Source organism: Tamandua tetradactyla, chromosome 21 (genome assembly GCF_023851605.1).
Source record: "Tamandua tetradactyla isolate mTamTet1 chromosome 21, mTamTet1.pri, whole genome shotgun sequence".
Taxonomy (NCBI): domain Eukaryota; kingdom Metazoa; phylum Chordata; class Mammalia; order Pilosa; family Myrmecophagidae; genus Tamandua; species Tamandua tetradactyla.
Genome location: NC_135347.1, coordinates 1,464,416 through 1,482,114, shown reverse-complemented (window position 1 = coordinate 1,482,114; position 17,699 = coordinate 1,464,416). Strand labels below are relative to the sequence as shown.

Below are 17,699 nucleotides of genomic sequence, written 5' to 3'. Positions count from 1 at the left end.
GGCCCAGGGATGGGGCACCGTGAGTTGCTGTGGTAAGGAAAGGACCTCTCACAGCTCAAGGAAGGCCACTGCAAGTTTCTGGGATTAGAAGTATATGTGAAAATATTTCATAATTGTGGGATATTTTCAAAATGGGTAATTGATGAACGAACACCTAAAAAAAAAACATATGTGTACACATGTACATAAAACATTTATATAATTTTGCTATTCATATGAGAATTTCAGGTTTATTTTTAAATATTCATCCAAATTGTACTACAGGTTATATAATCTTTTAAGGCACCACAAGTTTAAAACTGCCTGATACCAAGGGAAACAAAGAGATGAAACCCAGGCTGGAGAAGCAAAGTGAGGAACCCCCACAGGAACAGAGGCTGAAAGCAACAGAGCCCAGGAGCAAGGGACCAGCAGATGCCAGCCACGTAACTACCCAGCTGACAGAGGGGTTATGGACAGCATCAGCCTTTCTTGAGTGATCGTAACCTCTTGTTGGTGTCTTAATTTGAACATTTTTATGACATTAGAACCGTAAACTTGCAACTTAATAAATTCTCTTTTTAAAAGCCAAAAAAAAAAAAATTTGCACAATAAATAGGTTCTTAGAGCCTGTTAGTGCATCACTGTGTCTGTACATATAAACTAATTTGGAAATAACAACAAAAGTCTAAATTTGGGGTCCTTAAAGACTGAGTATGAAAGAAAGGCTAAATGGCCCTCCTGCCACCCTCACCTCATAACAGACCCATATTTAGAGACAATGAATGTAAAGCATCTATCACTGTGCCCAGAATATAATAAATGCCAGTTCTGAATATAATTAGTTCCTACTCACTTCCCACAATACTATGAGGCAAATATGTAGATTAAGTTCACTGGCATAATTCTTGTGTTCGTATAGAATAGTCCCAAGGTGGTCTCTCTGTCCATCAACCTCTAATAACCATTACTTTGTTAAATGTGAATTTCATTACAGCACTTGTTCATCCATTTAGCTATGTTTACTCTTTGTTCTTACAAGTACCACTCTGTATAAAATTCTAGAAGGGAACTTGTTAACCTTGTAATGTGAATCCCCTAGAGAGATTGCGAATGTCATAAAGACAAATGCAAATGGTGGTGAGACTACATGTGCCTTCTCTTTCCTTTAGAGTGTATCTATAGCATCACTAAGATTGTCAAATAGATGCATGACCCCCAAAGGAAGATCTTCAATGGAAAAGATAAGGATGTGCTCACCCTTTCTTCAAGCTGCAGAGTGCAGCATCTCAGTCCTAAACTTCCAAATGGCCTGATGGTGAAGGGCAGGCGAGAATCTGATCCCAGGAAGCCTGGTACTTCCAGGCCCATCTGAACTCTTTTCCTCCATCACAGAAAGGAAACCAGCACATACTGAGGTTTTCCTCTATGCCCCCAGCTGTACATATTTTATTCCTCACATGCCCCATTTACTAATGGGGAAACAAACACCCAAATACATCCTGTAACTCGTTTTATGGTGAGAAAGTAACAGGCTAAGTTTGAATATGAATGCAAGTTTCCCTGACAGCATAGTCCCATTCACACTTAGTTTTTCATAAACTTAATGCAGCATACAAGGATATATATTTCAGGGGAAAATATGCTTTCTCAGCAAGTAAAATTGTATGGTATGTTGACATGTGCTTTGGGAATACACAGGCTATACGGTGCATCAATAAATTATATTAAATATTATATTAATATATATTATATTATATTAAACATTTAAAGATAATCAGAAGGAAAGCACCATCCAAACAAAAGAGCTTACCTCTAAACTTGAATTTATAATAAATTAAAGTAAAATCTTGAGATCTTATAACTGGTATACTTTTTTAAATATTATTTACAAGCTATAAGATTGTTATTTATTGAGGTTCTAAATTCTGATTTTCAGTTACTAGTACAGTGTTTTGCACCAGAAAGTTCAATTATAAAGGAAGAGTGCTGTTATATGGTGCTCTGTGGGAACACAGGCTCACACACAAGTGAAGCTTTCAGCAAATGACCACTTCATTACTTACATAGCACAAGGTCCGAAAACAGCAAAGGAAGAGATCTCCTCGCCGTGGGTCCCCCAGGAAGGCCAAACTGCTCAGTCAGGGTCTGTGCAAGGCAGCTCCACACACCCTACTTCACGTCTGAGCAGAGGGACCCTGCGCTGTTTGAGTGGGAAGTATTTATCCACCCCAGGGGGAGGGGGCCCTGAGAATTCCTGCCCTGATAAGCGTCTGGGGATGCTTGTTCCAGGTTTCAGGTTCAAGATAAGGTCAGGCCTGTCCATTAGACCTAATGTCTCCCCGGGGCTGTGGAACATATTGAAACATCTGCACACAATAGAAAAGGACAGGGGTGGTAGCAAATGGCCATTGAGCATGTCTGTGGTTTCCCTAGCAGTGAACTCTGCCATGATTTTTTACCCTGAATATAAATAAATATATACATATAATAGATAGAAAAATGAAGAATGGTGAAAGATGATGTATCAGTATATTACTAATTTATAGGATGATGAATAAAATGCTAATAGTTGATGTCTTCATTTTCCTGAAGTTGCTGTCATAAACACTACATAGTGAGTTGGCTAAAACAACTGAAATATTGGCACATGGTTTTGAGGCTAAGAGAAGCCTGAAACAGTTCTTTCTCCCAAAATGCTATAGTATTCTGGTGCTAGCTGCTGGTGATTCTTGGGGTACCTTGGCTTGTATCCCTGCCTCACATCACAGGGCAAACTCTTCTCCTTTCTCTTCCAGCTTCCATTGACTTCCGGATTCCGACTCCTCCCACGGATTTCTCAAACTATGTCTGAATTTCTTCTGCTTATAAAGGTCACCAGTAATCCAGATTAAAACCAAGCCCCATTCAGTTGGGCCACACCTTAACAGCCTATAACATCTTCAAGAAATCCGGTCACAGTGGGCTCACACCCAGTGTGGTAGTTGGGTTCAGGTGTCAGCCTGGCCAGCTGATGGTGCCTAGCTCTGCGGACATCAACACGTGAAACTCATCTATGGCTCATTACATCTGCTGTCAGCTAAGGGGAGTGCCTTCCACGGTGAGTGATGTTTAATTTAATTTGCTGGAGGCTTAAAAGAGAGAGGTCAGAAAGAGAGCTCAATGTAGCACCGCCCAAGCAGTGCAGCACACCTCATCTCAGCACTCCTCGCAGCTCAGCCCAGATGTTTGGAGATGCAGACGGGAATCACCCCAGGGAAAGTGGGTAGAACCCAGAAGCTGGGAGAGAAGGCCAGCAGACATTGCCCTGTGCCTTCCCATTTAAGAGAGACCCTCAGATGAAACTTAGCTGCCTTTCCTCTGAAGAACTATAAGTTTTTAACGAAATAAATCCCCTTTTATAAAAAGTCAATCCATCTCTGGCATGTTGCATTTTGCAACTTGGACAGACTAGAACAACCAGAGAAATGCCGATTTCATTAAGAACATGCCTAAATTGAAGAACAAAATTCAATCCACCACAGCTGAACTTTTGACCAACTCCATAGACAGAAGCTTCTTTTATGGTTGCTCTTGAAAAACATTGTTTGATTTTTCACTAAAAGAAAACATCTCAACCATATTGCATGGGAAGTCACAAAAACCTGAGCTTTTCAGTTTTCAGACAAAAGACAAACACAGGACAGGGGAATTGACATCATCAATGACATCCATAAATTTGCTAGAATTGAAGGATTTTAATAAAAGATAATTTTACTTTACTACTTTTTATGCACAGTGTCATCACATTTCAAAATTTACACCTGCTGATCCTTCATAATTCATAAAAGAAGCTATGTGGTATAGTAGAAAGAGACATTAACCTACACAAAGTGCTCCCTATTTTCATTTTGGCACAGTAATGTTGCAGATGAAACTTCCCTTTGATATAAAGAAAAGAATTAGACTCAGTGCCACAAAAATAGGCCATCCAGTATCAAAGTATTGACGCAATCACTTAGAATTATAAAAGATTTTCCATTTACCTTCCAAATGTCCATATGTGTCAATTTTGTTCGTTTAAAAACCTGTATTTTTTTTACACTTAATCTGTACCTTATTCTTGTTCAGTTTTCATGTATAAAGCATAAAACTTGAGTTGGCAGATTCAATTTAGGCATAAAAAATAATTCTCTGTGCCTTAACAAATTCCAACTTTCGAATCAACGTAGGGTTATCATAAATGTAAACCTAAAGAGAAAACAAGATATAAGTATAAAACAGTCATTCTTTGAAAAGAACTCTTTGTTATTTCTGGCACCTTAATCAAAGAATGGGCTGGTTTTACTGGCAAAACATGGATTCAGTCCCAGAACTGTGCTGCTACCTGCCATGCTTTTAAACATCTCCTTGCTACAAAAGAGAACAGGCATGAGATTAAGAATCAATTGTATGACCAGTTTGCAATAACTATTGCTTTGAATTAGATGTGATTTAATTTGCCATGACGTTTGCCTTTCTAGAAACACAGTGGGGAGCCTAGCTGTTAAGATGAGTTCGAGCATGTCGTTCTTTTGTTGATCATTAATGGCCCCATTCAGCCAAAATTAAATTTCCACAACCGCAAGCCACCAAAGTTCTATTGTCTCCTGAATGCTAAAGTTAATCTAATCCAATAATAAACATACTTCACTCTCAGCTATAAACAATCACTCAGACAGTGCAACCCTTAACCTTGCAGATAAGTGAATCAGAACCCACTAATACAGGCTAACCACATCAAGAAAGCTATACACAGTTCTCTTTGTAACACCATTAGATTACCAAACACATTTTTAAGATTATTTCTAAAAGTAATTAAAAACAAAAAAAGCAGCCTCCTCTGTCCCCGTTGCATGGACAAATCAGTTTTTAATCCAACCTGTAGGAAGGGTCAAAGCACAGACACCTTTGATGACAGGGAGATTGTAATAGTTAATATCTATTTAATGCTTGTATGCGTTAGATAATTTACATGTACTCTTTTATTTAATCATCACACTAAATCTATAATTAAGCTCTCAATATTAAATCCATCTTGTAGATGAAATAACTGAAGCTTAGTAAGTTTAGGTAACTTCCCAAAGACACACCAACCCAACTCCAGAGCCCATGGTTAATAATATCTCTTCAGGAACGTGCTTTATGAACAGGGGAAGATTCACTAAGTTCCTTTTGGAGGAAAAAATAATTCTGAAACCAGAAAGATCATGTATTTTGAAATGTATGTATGTATATGTATAAATCACATTCATCCATATTTGTACATAGAAAAACATCTACAATGCAATGAAAGACATTTAATAGTGCTCATTTCTTGGAGTAGTTTCTTTTAACCTGTATTTTCTAAATTTTGACACCAATTTATATCTTTTTTGATATATTGCTTTGAACTAAAAAGCAAAGTTATTTTTGGTTATAAAAATAACAAAATATCACTTGCATGCCGGACACCCAGGTTCAATTCCCAGTACCTGCCCATGCCAAAAAATAAAAAATTAAAAAAAATAGCAAAGCAGAGTTTACATGAGGAGGACATCATAGAATAAGTATATTTTAATGGTGAATTTGATAGAGAAAAGGAAAACTAAAAGACTGGAGAAAAATTAAAACAATGTGAAATGAGTGTGCTTAATAAAGGCCATACAATCTAAAAACTAAAAGTCTTGTAGTGACAGATGAAATAGTTAATAATATCACTTGGGGAGTACAGAATTTTCTGAGGAGCATTTAGCTAACAGAAGGGAGAAATGATTCACTTTCTTTACAATTCACAGATGAAAGACAAGAACTACTATTATGCTAGACTTGTGAAGATAAGAGTCCATTTGTCTTAACTAGATATTAACATTCCTGAACAAAGAATGATCCTAAGATCTGATCTCTCATCTACCTCTGAGGGGAAATCATATATTCCAGATTCCTTTATCTCTGGACAACATACCTTTAAATCAAGCAGTTGGAAGAAGGAAAAGACTCAATATCTCTGATGGGAAACTGAATCCATGGGTAAACCTCCATGTTTTCACAAACCTGTCAATTTCATGCTATTTTCCTGAAACCTCTATTCTTTTAACTGCTTGATTTTATTACTGATTGGAATCCAATCAGTTCCATCATAATAGCTACTGGGTAATATTCATTTATATTTTTAATAGTTCAGCATACAACATTCCCCACAAACAATAACTTTCTAAAACAGAAAAAAAGGAGTGGAAATCCAGAGCGCTATATCTTATTGTGTAATTCCAGGCTGAGTTACACTTTTAATCCTTTTTTTCCGATCAGGGTACCTCTCAGAGTAGGGCATTGAATAGCTAATCCCTGATCCTTTGGTCTTTTTGTCTGAGGTATAAGATAGGGTTCTTTAGAAAAACAGAATCAGCAGGAGATATCTGTAAATATAAAATTTATAAAAGTGTTTCACGTAACCGTGGGGATGTATAGTCCAAGGTCTGTAGGGCAGGCTGCAAGCTGGCAGCTCCAAAGAAGGTCCTCAATGAACTCTCAGGAGAGGCTGGCTAAAGCAGGAAGAGTGACTGTCTTTTCCAAATCCTCCTTAAAAGCCTTCCGGTGATAAGATTAAGAATCACTCACCACAGAAGACATTCTTCTTAGCTGATTACAAATGCAATCAGCTATGGATGCAGCCAATGTGATCATGATTTAAGTTCATGAAATGTCCTCATAGCAACACATAGGCCACTGCTTGACTGACCAGACAACCGCGTACTACCACCTGGACAAGTTGACATATGAACCTGACCATGACAGTCCACCCCTTGTCAACTTGGCAGCTATACACATCACCTTAAACCATAGTTTATCTATAAATAGAAAACAATAACAGACACATTTTTTTCCTCACCTAACAATACTCAACTGTCCCACATATAACCAGAAATGCACTAAATCTCCCCAGAATAGGGAACAAGTCCTTGGATAATATTCACTCTTACAACTTAAATACTATAACATGAACAAAACAGCATTACAGTCTTCATTTCTGTAACTGATCACATAGTCATAGTTCATATTTATCACTACCTTCTTCTACTACCCATTCCATGTTCCCTTTACCCTCAGCAAGCACTTCAGCTGACATGGGGGTGACCCAAACCTTCATTCCTGAAGTTTCAGGACCATTGATAGTCCTGCCTGGACTGGGTTGTTGCAGTTTTCCATTGATTTTAATCACAGGGCATGGTAGTACTAAAAGACACCCCTAAGGGATCTCCTATATTCCAAGAAAACTTTACTTTACCTCCATTATGTATCTGCAGTCCTATTTCCCCAGATAGTTAGTGATGTAATCCTCTTCTTGGCTTACTGATCCAGGGACATGAGTAGCCCTAAGTGACCAGGTGGCAGTCTTAGATTCCAGTTCAAAGAAATCATTGTTGTTTCTCCTGGTGGAAGCACTCCCCCTTCTGGAACCAAAACCTGTAGACCAGCAGAGCTCAAGGTCAACGGGACAGGAAACAAAATCTTTCCTAGTGGGTCACGAGGAGTAAGTGGTACCACTCCCATTTCCACCCCTTGGTTCCTGGGCCCACATCTTGGCTATGAGAGAAACAGTAACATACAGTGTATACTCATTTAGGGCATACACAGCTTCCTGGAGAACAGTACCCCAGCCCTGCAAGGTATTACCACCTAGTTGGAACCATAACTGAGTTTCCAAAAGGCCATTCCCCCGTTCTATCAATTCAGCTAGATGATGGGGAACAAGGTAAGACCAGAGAATTCCATGAGCATGTGCCATTCCCTTACTTCATTTGCTGTAAAGTGAGTTCCTTAATCAGAAGCAATGCTGTGTGAAATACCATGACGATAGATAAGACATTCTTTAAATCCGTGGATGGTAGTTTTGGCAGAAGCATTGCATACAGAGAGAGCAAACCCATATCCAGAGTACGTGTCTATTCCAGTTTGAACAAATTGCCGCCCCTTCCATGAAGGGAATGGTCCAATGTAATCAACCTGCCACCGTGTAGCTGGCTGGTCACCTCGGTGCTGGTGCCATATCAGGGGTTGAGTATGGGTCTCTGCTGTTGGAAGATTGAGCACTCAGCAGTGGCTTTAGCCAGGTCATCCTTGGTGAGTGGAAGTTCATGTTGCTGAGCCCATGCATAACCTCCATCCCTACCACCATGACCACTTTGTTCATGAGCCCATTGGGCAATGACAGGAGTTGCTGGGGAAAGAGGCTGACTGGTATCCACAGAATGGGTCATCTTAGTCACTTGATTATTAAAACCTTCCTCTGCTGAAGTCACCCTGTGGTGCATATTCACATGGGACACAAATATGTTCATGTTTTTAGCCCACTCAAAAAGGTTTATCCACATACCTGTTCCCCAGGCCTCTTTGTCACCAATTTTCCAATCATGCTCTTTCCAAGTCCCTGACTATCCAGCCAAACCATTAACAACAGCCCATGAGTCAGTATACAAACACACCTCTGGCCAGTTCTCCTTCTAAGCAAAATGAACAACCAGGTGCACTGCTCAAAGTTCTGCCCACTGGGAGGATTTCTACTCACCACTGTCCTTCAGGGACATCCCAGAAAGGGATTGTAGTGCTGCAGCTGTCCACTTTCGGGTGATACCTGCATATCGTGCAGAATCATCTGTAAACCAGGCCCAAGTTTTCTCTTCCTCAGTCAATTCACTATAAGGAGCTCCCCAAGAGGCCATAGTTCTGTTCTGGCAAAAAGACAGTAATGTGGCAGAGACCATGGGCATTTGGACCAGTTCCTCATGTAACTTACTTGTGTCTTCAGGACCTGCTCTGGTTCTATCTCGTATATACCATTTCCATTTTACAATAGAATGCTGCTGTGCATGCCCAACTTTATGGCTTGGTGGGTCAGATAACACCCAGCTCATGATAGGCAACTCAAGTCTCATGGTAACTTGGTGGCCCATGGTTAAGCATTAAGTCTCTACAAAGGCCCAGTAGCAGGCCAAAAGCTGTTTCTCAAAAGGAGAGTAGTTACCTGCAGTAGATAGTAAGGCTTTGCTCCAAAATCCTAAGGGTCTGCATTCTGATTCTCCTATAGGGGCCTGCCAAAGGCTCTAGACAGCATCTCTATTTGCCACTGACACTTCTAGCACCATTGGATCTGCTGGATCATATGGTCCAAGTGGTAAAGCAGCTTGTACAGCAGTCTGGACCTGTTGCAGAGCCTCCTCTTGTTCAGGCCCCCACTCAAAATTAGCTGCTTTTCTGGGAACTCTATAAATGGGCCAGAGTAGCACACCCAAATGAGGAATATGTTGTCACCAAAATCCAAAGAGACCAACTAGGTATTTCTCCTCTTTTTTGGTCATAGGAGGGATCAGATGCAGCAACTTATCCTTTACCTCAGAAGGGATATTTTGACATGCCCCACATCACCGGACATCTAGAGATTTCACTGAGGTGGAAGGCCCCTTATTGTATTGGATTTATCTCCCATGCTCTGACACGCAAATGCCTTAACAATAAGTCTAGCTCACTAGGTCCAATCAACATGATATCATCAATATAATGGACCAGTGTGATGTCTTGTGGGAGGGAGAAACGATCAAGGTCCCTGTGGACAAGTTTATCACATAGGGCTGAAGAGTTGATATACCCCTGAGGTAGCACAGTGAAAGTATATTGCTGACCTTGCCAGCTGAAAGCAAACTGTTTCTGGTGGCCCTTACTAACAGCTATTGAGAAAAAAGCATTTGCCAGATCAATAGCTGCATACCAGGTACCAGGGGATGTATTGATTTGCTCAAGCAATGATACCACATCTGGAAGAGCAGCTGCAATTGGAGTTACCACATGGCTGAGTTTACAATAATCCACTGTCATCCTCCAAGGACTCCAGTATTGCTTCTAATTTACTATTTTGTTAAGTAGGGACAGTTCTAGTGGCTTCCACTTGGCCTTTTCCACCAAAATAGCCCTCACTGCATGAGTTAGAGAGCCAATGTGGGGATAATACCAGTTACTCAGTATGTCTGTACCAATTATACATTCTGGAACTGGGGAAATAACTACAGAATGAGTCTGGGGACTCAGTGGACCCACTGTGAGATGGATCTGAGCTAAAACTCCATTGATCACCTGGTCTCCATAAGCCCCCGCTCTGACTAGTGGACCAGACTGACATTTTGGTCCCCTGGAATTAATGTCACTTCTGAACCAGTGTCCAACAATACCCAAAATATCTGATCATTTCCTCTTCCCCAATGCACAGTTACCCTGGTAAAAGGCCATCAGTCTCCTTGGGGAAGCCTTAGAGGAAGATTAACAGTATAAATTTGTGGCAGTGTAACAGGGTTCTCCCCCAAAGGGACCTGGCTCCCCTTCATTCAAGGGGCTCTGGGTCTGTAAACTGTCTCAAGTCTGGAAATTGATTAAGGGGCCATGACTCTGTGATTTTCTAATTCAGGTTAGATTTCTGTTTATTTGACCTAGAACTCTTCTGCTTATACAGCTCACACAAGAATTTAGTAGACTGCCCTTCTATTGTATTTCTAGGTAGCCCATGATCTACTAGCCAATGCCACAAATCTCTGCATGTCATATAATTTTGATGCCTGCTTTGAGTCTGCTGTCCGTTATGATAGCCACATGCACCTTGTCTTTACCAATTAAGTACTGCCACCTGGCTTCTGCCAACTTGGGATCCTGTTATCCCCATTGTGTTGGATTCCAGCTCAATGACAGTAGTTCCTGCAGTAATACCTGACCTACAGAGAAGTGCAACCACAGAGCTCTTCAGGAATGATGGTGCTAGTTTCACAAATTTATTTCTCACAGTTCTGGTAAAAAGTGTAAGAGCAGGCTTTGCATGATAAATTCACTCTAACATTCCAATCTCTCTAAGCCTCTGGATCCCCTCAGATGAGGGGATTATACCAGGGCAGTTCTGGCATTTCAACCTCAGGTAATGTTGGCCACCTTTGATCCATGTTTCAGCCCATCATCCAAACAAACTGATAATGCCTTTTCTAACCCCCTGAGCTATAACCTTGAATGCAGAATCTCTGCTTAATGGACTCATATCAATAAATTCAGCCTGATCCAGCCTTATATTCCTCCCACCATTATCCCACACCCTTAAAAATCCATTACCACACACATTATCCTGATTTATGCCTATATAAACTGGAAAATTCATGCAGTTCTTCTGGAGTATAATGTACCTCCTCATGGGTGATACTTTGTACCTCAACTTTTGGGACCTGTTGGGACTTTAGCCTCATTATAGGTCTGGAAGAAATGAGTGGTCATGGGGGTGGGTCATGAAAAGAGTTAGAAATATCTTCCAAGCCAATTGCTTCAGGGCATTTGCTTGCAGTTTCTTCTGGTGAAAGAGGATTAATCACTCTAGGTCTAATCCCTTCAGGTGGAGGCTGGGTGGCCAGCTCCTCAAGGCAGGCTGTAGGTAGGGCAACTATGTCCTCAGGGTAGATTATTACAGGCTTATCTATAAAAGACTCAGCATGACCTATGGTTTCAACCTCCCCACCACCATCATTATCAATCCATATGTGGTCATCCCATTTTTCAGGGTCCCACTCCTTACAAATCAATGCCCTCACTTTAATGACAGACACCATGCAAGACTGAGATTTCTGCTTACATTGTAAAGTTGCTCCTCTAACAATAAGTCTGATTTTCAGAGCTCTCAAGTGGAAGGCTACAGGAAATAAGATTTTCCTTCAGGGCACTCATAGAAACATCTACATCTGTCATACAGCACATAAGCTTCTCACCTAAAGGCTTCAACTCATCCCTGTCCCTCATAAATGTATACAGTGTATCTAATAACAACCAGTCAACATCTCTATACCTCCTAATTCTACAAAACCACGTAAAGGTGTCAAAAACATCATTCTCTGAGACTCACTTCATATAAACAAAGCATTAGAAGAATCCAATGGTGATATTTTGACTATCTCTTTTCCCAGCTCACCCCATGGATTTCTAGTCACATTCTGATTACAGGAAACAGAGTCCTTTGAGGCCAGTCAGAGTAGAAAACCCATAATAAAAACCCATTCTTAAGATTCTGTTTCTTAAGAACCACTCCCAGTACCAAGCTGTATTAGCTAGGATTCTCTAGAGAAGCAGAGTCAGCAGGAGAGATTCATAAATATAAAATTTATAAAAGTGTCTCACATAACCATGGGAATGTAGAGTCCAAGGTCTGTAGGGCAGGCCGCAAGCTGGCAATTCTGAAGAAGGTCCTCAATGAATTCTCTAGGAGAGGCTCACTGGCTGGAGCAGGAAGAGTGACTGTCTCTTCTGAATCCTCTTTAATCACCTTAATCACCACCTTCTGGTGATTAGATTAAGCATCATTCATTGCAGAAGACACTCCCCTTAGCTAATTACAAATGCAATTAGCTGTGGATGCAGCCAACATGATCATGATTCAAGTCCATGAAATGCCATCTTAACAACAGACAGGCCAGCGCTTGTCTAACCAGACAAATGGGCACCACACCTGGCCAAGCTGACACATGAGCCTAACCATGACAGTGGGGATATAGTCAGTGAGCACCAACTAATTCATGAGTGAGGATTAAAAGCAGTAATTATACAATGTCTTCTATGAGGAAGAGGAACATGATACTAAAGAAGTTAGAAAAGAGGCAGTCAGGGATGCAGCCATCGGAAGGAGCAGTTTGTTAGACATCAGCCCCATGAAAGATTGTTTTAAAGGATAGTTTTTAAAAAGGTAAAATACTGACTCTCATACAAGCTCAAAATCACTTTATTTAACTCATCAATTAATGAGGGAATCAGGAAAATGTTAAAATGGGTTTTTCAAAAGACACTATAGGCAATCAGGTATGTTGAAATCAATTTGCTAATAGATAGAAAACTGGTCAATATCCTATGGCAGTAAGATGTAATGTTTGAAATCATCTGAGGAAGAAAAGAATATCAACTGCATCACTACCTACCTGTTGAAATTCATTTGCGTCTCCTGAGCAGAGACCATTTGCTTTATTATGAACACGAACCTCTAGGTGGCTCAGTAACTTTGTGAGTCTTTCTCATTTCTAAGTCTTTCACAGTTTTTCCTAACACTGCTATATCTGGATGTCCCCTAGTTCAGTCTTCTGGTTTTTACTTTTCTTTACTATCCCATTTAATATCCAAGCCCCCACCCCTAAACCATAGGAAATCCAACCCTCAGCCCCATGTAATAACAATTCCCCTCTCCTCACTTCCTTAAGCACCACTGTTAGATTTAACAGATTCTTCCTGAGGGTTGGGGAGTAAGAAAGGGCGATTACAGCACAGCATTTAAAAAAAAGCATCTCAAAGCTTATTTGGCTCTTCCTGCTCATGTGAATTTCTGCCTGGCTGCTCTTCTCCATAGATCTCATCTGAATACCAAGTTGTTGGCTCTCATCGGGGATTATCTTCCTCGGATTATCTTCCCATTTCTCTTCTGTGGCTCCATGGACCCCACATACCTTATCCCACCCCAATGGGAGAACACTAAAATTTCACAGAGTATTTTAGCCTTTTTCTGTCAAGCCTCTCCTTCCAGCTAAGATCAAGGTAAGAGAGAAAGAAGGACTTGACTCTCAAAACCTAAAAAAGTCTCTGAAATGTTTTGCTAAATAATTTAGCCATCTATCCTGGATTTCCATTCTTACCAGGGGGAGAACCAGAGAGAACTTTGAAATTATAATTTTCTTTAGCCTACCCAGATAAAATTCTTAGACAACACTTCATCCACTACAAAAAGTATAGAAGAGTAGGGAGGCAATAGCAAAATATATATCTTCCCCAGTTCTGAGCAAATCACAGAAGTGGTGTCCTTTTTCTTTTTCTCACATTAGCATATATAGTGCACATGAATTAGACTCTGAATACTTTTAGTTTAAAGGCAAAATATAAGCTATTCGCATATAAATCAAATATAACAATGTTATTACATCACCATTAGAAGAAAACATTCTTCTGAATATTTCCAAGAGCTGAAATAACAGACTCTAGAATTTTTAAGATGTAGATGATAATCATAGTAGTAGCTTGTTTTAAAATGAGTTACGTGGACTTCTAAAACAGGAATTAAGATGGCTTGGATTCATGATGCAACTGCATCAAATGACACAAATCATCCAAATCAGTCATCAAACTCATTAAAGTGAGAATGAAAAGACAAAATGAAATAATAAAGGAAAATGGGGGGAGGAAAGTTTCCCTTCTGTGTATTGATGTTTTTATAAAACTCTCTTAAGAAGAGTATATTATTTGATTCTCACAGTCTCCCCTAGAGAAAATAGGAGCCGGTGCCATTTATAGACAAAAAACTAAGCAGATTTGCCCCAGTCCAGAGAACCTGAAGTAGCAGGCTCAGGTCTGGCAAATACATTGCATGACTCCAAGTTCAAAAGCCATTCCATTCTTCCATGCCACATCGAGGTTAAAAAATAATTTAAGCTTCTAATATACAGGTGACTATAAATTGTACTTCAAAACCGTCTAGCGTATGTAACATCTTTAATACAAAGGCCCTGGAGATTTCAAGTTCATTAGAAAGTTTTATTGAAAATAAAGCACTCCAGAGAAATATCCTAGAATTTCAAGACCTACAACTGACAAGAGTAAATTTTTCCATAGTTATTTTTTGCCTGCTGCCCACCATCCGTGAACCTTAAAGCACTTAGTACATCACACACTTTTATCCTGAACACTGAGTCTTGAATTTGCCTAGCTAATGTAGAGTTGTGGAATTCAAACCTACCTCATCGAAGGGATTACATTATCACTAAATCACCCCAGCAGAAGGAATGGTCAGGCCAGTGATTAAACCCTCCAGCTATTACCTTGATAATCTGGCTGCTAAATCCTTTTGACTGCACAGATCTTCCACACAGGAACAACTTTATTTCCAGCTGGGCTATCATCCCAGGCCATTTTCCTTTCTAAATTGCTGCTACATTTTCTCCACATGCCTGCCTATGTGGGATCAGCTCATAGTAAATCTATCTGCAATATAGGAAACATCCCACAGATAATGAATTTTAGCAATATCACATAATAACTGTCCATTGTAGAGCAGCTCCATTACCCTCATTCTGGCTACACAAAATAAATTAACACATTTATTAGTGTTCTTATAGGTTTTTTTAACATAGTTTTTATCATGATTATTCTTTTGTGTACACACACCACATGAATAGGATGAAGAGAGGGAGAGGGAGGGAAAGAATAGAAGGGAGTGAGGGGAAACAGTTTCTCAACTATTCTCATAGAGAGATCTATCTATTGAAAAATGAACTTGGCTGAAACATTTGGAGCTTGCTGTTGAAAAAAAGAAGCTATTCGAAAAAGAACCTGGTTCTTAATGCTTTGGAAAGCAATTGTCTTCTTAGAATATCAAAGGGAAGAAGGAATTTTCTGAAAATCTGAAGTTTCTATTTTAAAAAAATAAACTTCTTTTCTAAAATACCCCACTCAAAAATTATAATTGAAAAGTAAATTCAAGTTTCACTTAGAGTCAACATGACAAACTAACTATACATTTGTTTAAGCTTCTTAAAAAATCTTTCAAAATGATTAATTCCATCCTCTCACTTGAGCTGCTTTTGTCTTATCACAGAGGGCCTTGACATATGTGTACTTGAACATCCATGTCTCATAAATTTGAGATGCAAATTATACACATTATTTGAATGAAAAAAATTTCATATCAACTTTAAGATGACGCATCTTTCACATAACATGTGAAAGGAAGAATAATTTATTTCACAAATCAAATATGTTCAATAGGTATAATATTAGCATATCTGAACTATGAAGCACAAGTAAGGTTCCTTCACCTGGCACACCTCAGCTTTTCCAATGTTGCTACTTCCAAAGTTAGAAAACTTTTAAATTAATTAATTTTTTCCAAGAGAGATATTTATGTCTATGAATTCACCAAAAAAAAAAAAATGTGTTTTTTTAATGAGGTAAGTAATTTGGCTTCTGTCCTTCAGCAAACAACTGTGCGGTCCACTCTTTTATCTGAAATTTATCAAGGGTAGTAAATTTAAGAGCCAGCTGATAATTTTTAATTCCTGTAAATCACTGGGGGATAGTGCATCCTACAAGTAAAGAATGTATGTACCATTTCAAGACATTAAAAGTCAATCAGATGGGTGCACAGGTGCTTCAGTAGTAGAATGCTCATTTTCCATGCATGAGATCCAGGTTCGATTCCCAGACCATACACCAACTTTGCAATTTTGAATAATAATTTTTTTTTCCTTTAAGTCCTCCAATTGAAGATGACATTGACTAAAGAAAAAGTTTGAATTCACTAGTAGAATGCTTGCCTTCCATGCGGGAGACCCAGACTCAATTCCTGGACTATGTACCCAAAAAAAAAGAAAAGAAAAGAACTTTAAATTCAATAACATATATTCCACTTACCAAGCCAACTATGCCCTGGGTCATATACAGACTTAGCAAATTTCCAAGAATTGCCAATATACAGATCATATTCTCTAACTACAGTGCAAATAAGTTAGAAATCAATAACAGAAAAAAAAATGTTAATTGCTTGGGAACTTTAAAATCTGCTTTTATCTCTGAGTAAAAGAAAAAATTAAAAAGGGAATTGTGGACTTCTGGATAGCCAAAATAATGTCAGCTACTTCAATCTAAATCTCTCCACACATCCTCCAAAACTCATACAGAGCTATCCAAAGAACATATGAGATCCGACAAACCCCATGGCTTCAGCATAACTGGAAGACAAAGAATGCTGCAGACATCAAATTACTTATAAGTTGAAAACTAAATACCAGTTTCCAGCAAAGCTCTCTCCCAAACTCCTGCCTCCAGCATTTTTGGAAAGCTGGTGGATTAAGAACACCTGTGTGGAGGAGAAAAGGAAGGGGAAATTGTACAAGATTAACCTAAAATCACCCCCAATAAGGGACAGCTCCCCCTAAGTATGAAAATACATTAAAAGAATCCTGTAACATCAGAGCTCTGAATATAGAGAAGGGATTTATAACAAATGCATGAGATTTGTGGTAGAGACCTCAGAAGGTCATCACACTGGAAGAAAAATTAAAATAGAAAAAAAGAAGTATTATTTGGTATCTAAGTGATAAAGTGAGAAATAAGGGGAAATGGGGAAATTTAGGGTCCCCTGAGGCAGGTTTTCTCAACCTCAGCACTAGCCACATTTTGGACCAGCTGATTCTTTGTTAGTGGAGGGAGCTGCCTAGCATCCTGTAGAATGTTTAACAGCATCTCTGGCCCCCCTACTCACTAGATGCTGTATGTAAACACCCACCATAGCTGTAACAATCCAAACGTCTCCAGGCAATGTCAAATGCCCACTGAAATGTGAAAATTGCAGCTATTAGAGAAAAGAAGACAGAAACACACTACCCCTCCACTACTCTATTAGATAGAGTTCTCTAGAGAAACAGAATCAGCAGGAAATATTCATAGATAAAAAATTTATAAAAGTGTCTCATGTAACTGTGGGAATGTAGATTCCAAGGTCTGTAGGGCAGGCCGCAAGCTGGCAACTCCGATGAAGTTCCTCAATGAACTCTCAGGAGAGCTGGACAACCATAGGAATGGAAGTGTCCAAAATTCGTAGGGCAGGCTGCGAAGCTAGCGACTCCAATGAAGGGTCTGAACGAACTCTACAGGGCAGACGTGCTGCTGAAGCAGGAAGAAGC

The 17,699-nt window shown here is 39.5% G+C and overlaps 2 long non-coding RNA genes across 5 annotated transcripts in view; both read left to right on the top strand.

Annotated features, from left to right (window-relative positions):
- LOC143665238 (uncharacterized) overlaps positions 1-1,302 on the top strand; it is a 44,582-nt gene extending 43,280 nt beyond the window's left edge. Inside the window, exons 5-6 of one of the 4 annotated variants that reach the window (XR_013166794.1) lie at positions 265-425; positions 1,152-1,302. This is a non-coding gene — a long non-coding RNA (uncharacterized LOC143665238). Of the gene's footprint in view, positions 1-264; positions 1,131-1,151 lie in introns of those variants that run through there. The other 3 variants (XR_013166796.1, XR_013166795.1, XR_013166793.1) reach the window with 3 other exon arrangements.
- A 1,270-nt stretch (positions 1,303-2,572) lies between these two features.
- LOC143665237 (uncharacterized) overlaps positions 2,573-17,699 on the top strand; it is a 36,879-nt gene continuing 21,752 nt past the window's right edge. The window contains exon 1 of the long non-coding RNA XR_013166792.1: positions 2,573-3,079. This is a non-coding gene — a long non-coding RNA (uncharacterized LOC143665237). The remainder of the gene's footprint in view (positions 3,080-17,699) is intronic.